The sequence below is a fragment of the Apteryx mantelli genome, chromosome 19 (assembly GCF_036417845.1).
Source record: "Apteryx mantelli isolate bAptMan1 chromosome 19, bAptMan1.hap1, whole genome shotgun sequence".
Classification (NCBI taxonomy): domain Eukaryota; kingdom Metazoa; phylum Chordata; class Aves; order Apterygiformes; family Apterygidae; genus Apteryx; species Apteryx mantelli.
In genome coordinates, this window is record NC_089996.1 from 10,035,044 (window position 1) to 10,039,850 (window position 4,807).

The window sequence follows — 4,807 nt, forward strand, 5'->3', positions numbered from 1 at the left end:
TGGCATGCTGAAGCCAAGAGGTTTTGGTCTGGGCTGGTTGTTTCATGACTACCCACAGTTAGATTTGTTCTGCATTCCCCCAAGCATCAGCAGCTGCTTGGGAACCTGCTCGGAGACCCATGTCCTTGTGCCTTGCTTTGCCGCTCTGGGATTCTCTGCGGGCAGACGGGCTCTCTGTTGGGTGCCCGGCTCTTTTCATGACCCTATTTTAGAGCTTAGCAGGGAGCTGGGATCCCCAAGTGCTATTTGGTGGCCTCTTTGTTGAACAAAACCAATGATTTACATGTGAGACATTAACAAAACTGGCTGTTTTCAGGATACTGGGCCCTAAATTGGGGTGGCTCTGCAGAGTTGGGAAACAGGCCAGGACTCTCAATATATCCTGGGGGAAAAGAAGTTTGGGTGAAATCTGAGATTCTTCCTTTAAAGATGGGCCTGAAATAAAACTCTGGTGTTTGTGTGCCCCAGTGGTTTTGCCAATAGGACTGTACGTATGGGTTGCAAAGAGAAGGCATCCTTCGTAGCCTGACTTGCCCTCTCCTGATTTTGGAGCTGAGATAAACACAGAGGACCTGTAAGGCCCTGGGACATTGGCTAATCCTGCAAATCTGGCCTTTGTTCTGGGGAAGCGCAGCTGTTTAAGCTTGTGTCAATACGTTTAAGTTAACCAAGAGAAGCAATCGTTAAGCAAAAAGGTACAGAGCAAGCCCCAGGAGAAGGGCAGAAAGGGAGAGGATGGGTTGAACTACCTGGATCAACTGTATAAATTTAGGCAGTGCAAATCACTGCTTTGCTCTGGCCTGGAGAAGCTGCCTTTACTCGGAGGCTGACGGAAAGCTGCTCGATGCCAGGAAGGCTGTTTGCCCCTCCGCTATCGGCAGCGTGCTCATTAATGGTGTGTTATCTGTGCGCTTAGCAGTAATAACACCCAGGCTGGGCCAAGCGGATCTGTAAACAGGAGCCGAGGCGGAAGGAGGTTTGTGCCTGGCTGCTGTGTTTGCCCAAAGGCCTTCTGAGGAATGCCATGCTCCGCAAGACTCCCTGGCCAGCACACACCCTTCCTTCCCCGCTGCCGATAACCAGCCAGTGACGTCTCTTGTGGGGCTGGGGAGCAGGTGCCTTGCGGGGCCCGTGCGGTGATGGTGAAGGGCAACCTTGTCCGATGTTAGCTGTTCCCACCACCCTGACTCCATCTGCACATGGAGGTGAGCAGATGGCTGGGCTCAGTGGGGCTGAGCGCCAGCGGCCGGTGCGCGGTGGCTCCCCATGTGAAGCATGCCTCTGCGTTCTCCCCGTTGGCCCTCCGCGGAGGTTGCTTCTGCCTCTTGGTGTCATTGCGTTGCTCCTCACCATCTGGGCCCTCCCTTGGTCCTTGAGAAATGCCCCTCTGTCATCAACTTCTGCCCGGACTCCCAGCAAACCCAAGAGCATTGTGGGCTGCCCTTTGCCTCGTGCAGCAAAGCCAGCCCTCGCTCCCGGCCCTGTGACCTTCTCGACGCATCCGCTTTCCAGCTGCCACATTGACAGGTAAAAATTAACTCTGATCCCTCCCCTGTCCCCGACACACCTCAGAGCAAATCACCCAGATAAAAGGCTTATTTCTTTTTTTTCCTCTAATAAAACAAAACTTGCCCTCAAATAACATGATTAAGTAGTAGAGGAAGGGATGCAAAACCCTGGCGGGGATGGGACGGTGACTCAGTTCTGGCCTCGGATGTGGTCTTCCCTGCTTCTTTTCTGAGCAGTGATTTTTGATCTATCCTCTGACTCACGCCCTCCTTGCTGCTCTCCCTGCGAAGGCCTTGGTGCTGGTGCCGCGTGGCTTGGGCCAGGGCCTGGATTGGGGCCTTTTCCACACTCCTGCAGTAGCTGGTGCTCCTTGGGCTTGGTGGGAGCTGGGTCCCTAACTCCAGGCTCCCTCAAGGGTTCAGTACTCCCAGCAAACCCCTGCCATGCAGCAGGTGCTCAGCTCCTTGGGAGGCCACGGTAGCTTTTACACCAAAGTGAGCAAATCTGGGAATCCCTCACAAGACACTGGAGCCCCAGGGCTGCTCCTTTGGTTTCCCATAGCTCTTCGTTTGCGGTAGCTGCCATTCAAACCATTACCAGAAGACATGTTTGTGCCCCTGTCTCCTAACGCAGGTCTGAGCTTGGCTCCGTAACTGATGTAGCTGCAGCAGGACCACTCAGTCGGACGCTGCCCGAGGCCCCGGGGCCCAGCTTTGTTCTCTGCTCTGACTGAGGCTTTTTGTTCTCCCAACTCTTGTGCCTCAGTTTCCCTGCTTTGAAATGTGGAAGATGAAGATAACAGTGGTACTTTTCAGCAGACACCTGCCATGAGGATGTGTGTACGAAGGACCGAGTGGCTCTTGACTAACGGGACCCCTTCATGTAACTCAGGTACTCTACGTCTGGGGTGTTTTTTCCTCCTCCCATAAAACCCTCCATCAGGGAAAGATGTCACCTGTTTAACTGCACTGCGAGGAGGTGTGCTGCAAGCCAGTAGTCGAGGAGGTAATGACAGAGGAACCAGCAGCAGGTCGGCTGTGTTGCCTGGCACTGCTGGTTCCCAGGGAAGGGCCCGCCTTGGTGCAACTGGGACACACGGCAGTGCCTGCTTCTGGGGTGCACCCGGCTTTGAGTAATGAGCCTGGGAAGCGGGCTGGGCCAAGGAATTGCGCCAGGGAGGTTTGGCTGATCTCCATCAGCCTCATGGATAATCCCTTCATGCCAATACATTCTGGGAAGACAATCCTTGAGCACACAGCAGGGCCCATGCTTACAGTGGGGTTTTCTTAGGGTTTGTTGTTTTTGCTGGTTGGACTTGCGTGGGCTCACTTTCCCTCTGTCCACCTTCTCGTGTATATGAATAGGGTTCATTGATGGCCATTTCCCTCTTTGCTACCTCTCCCAAGATGCTAGTATGCGGCTGGGAGGCAGAACAAGAACACGGCCTGGCTTGTAAACCCCTGCCCTCCCTAAGTTTGCGGACGGGAGACGTCTTGGGTCAGCAAGGGGTGATTGCAGAGATCGCGGTGTCCCCAGAGAGTCTTGTTTTATCCCAAATGTGATGGCTCGTGGTGGGATGTTTGGGTTCCTGCTGAATGAGCAGCTTGGAGTGGTTGATTTGGGATTATGACTGGCATTGGTGCAGCTTGGGGTTGTCCTCACACCCATCCTGAGTTCATTTAGCCCCAGAAATGTCCCTAGCCCTCCTGGTCTCTGGAGCAGAACGTGAGAGCAATTCTAACTCGGCCCTGGCTGGCTTGATGTGTCCGGGCCTGGGAACCGGGGACCAGGCACCAGAAAGGGTGTAAAGGGGAAAACACAGTGTGCCCCCCTGCCGCAATAAAGCAGGTGATGAAGAGTATTTTCTGCCTCCCTCAGAGCTCAATGGCTTGGAGTAAAACAGCGTAGGAATGTATGTAAGACTGACGTCTGTGCACTATTTACATCCTTTCTCTGACATAACGTGTGGTTTCTACAGTTAAAATTAATAATGCTTTTGTTTTAGAAAAGGTGAAGTTCCTAGGGAGAGATTATATCTCTGTTAGATTAATGCAATAAAAGAAGAGCCAGGCCTTTGGCAGGTCTTTGGGGCTGGGAGAGGCTGCCTGGCTGTTCCCAGGCTTGCAAAGGGAAGGATTGACTTGCCCCGGAGGTGCTGGATCGGTGCCTTGCCCAGGGGCAGGGGAAACTAGGGCTCACCTCATCTACCAGCCTCAGAGAAAGGCTGCAGGCAGGCAGGCGTGAAGGTGAAGATGTGAGGCTGGTGTCACGCAAGCCAGAGATACCATTCCATTCTGGACTGGAGAGCTAGGTTTGAAGGGGAAGGTGGTTTGAAATGTGTGAGCCTGGGCTGGCACACCAAGCGCAGAGTGTGTAGTCTGGACTCTTGGATGAAAAATCCTCTCACTCGATTTCAGGTATTGTGATTTCCATTTATTCTTTTCTTTGGCAGACACACACACGTCCATACAAAAAGGCTTGCTGATTTTTGCCCCATTTGCAGTGGTCTTTATTTGAACCATAACCGTTGATGTCTCGGGGTACAGACGAAGGTGAGTTGTGCCATTTTGGCACGCGCCCTCCCAGCCTACTGACATTAGGCAACATAAGCTTTCTGAGGCTCTGTTTTGACTCCGGATACAGCAGAGGGCCCGTTTCTACCACCTGCAGCCCAGGAGTCCTGCTCTGAAAGCCCCTGCAGCCATACAGCAGTTTATGGAGAGCTGTAAGCACCCAGAAACTTGCGTCGGGACTCTTTTCTGTGCTATCCGTGCTGCAGCTGCCTGGATGCTGAGGCTGTACTCACAGCCTCGAAGCCTGCACAGTCTTGAGGGTGCAGTGCAGATGTACCTTAAGGGCATGGGAGATCAAAATGAGAGGCTGTAGCATTGGATTGATGTCTGTGTCATATGGCATTGAAGGTCCCTGCATGCGTTCAGTGTTACAGTGAAAATCAATAAATAATTTTGTGTACAAAAATGTTCATATATTAAAAAAAATCATAATCTATTAAAAAAAAAATCTCCTGATCATCCCCAGACCATATTGCCTATATGATCTTTATGGGTCTTGAGCCTTGATTCAGGAAAGCTGGGGAAAAGAGTGTGCTTAAAACGATCCCTTGTCTGGGCCAGCCCATGACCACGTGGACAGCCCTTCTGTAGGGACTACATGTCCTTCTGAGAGAGGAGGCTGCAGTGTGCAAACCTGCTCAGCAGCAGTAATGCCTCACTGAAGAGGAAGGAAAACAGTGGGGGATGATACAGGGAAGGGTGAAGAGGGCCAACATAAATGGGCA

At 52.4% G+C, this 4,807-nt stretch overlaps 1 long non-coding RNA gene across 1 annotated transcript; it reads left to right on the forward strand.

Annotated features, from left to right (window-relative positions):
* The first annotated feature begins 233 nt into the window (after positions 1–233).
* On the forward strand, positions 234–4,472 carry LOC106485664 (uncharacterized). Its single transcript, XR_001292752.2, has 3 exons — positions 234–1,527; positions 2,275–2,400; positions 3,962–4,472. It is a non-coding gene; the product is annotated as an uncharacterized lncRNA (long non-coding RNA).
* The last annotated feature ends 335 nt before the right edge of the window (positions 4,473–4,807 follow it).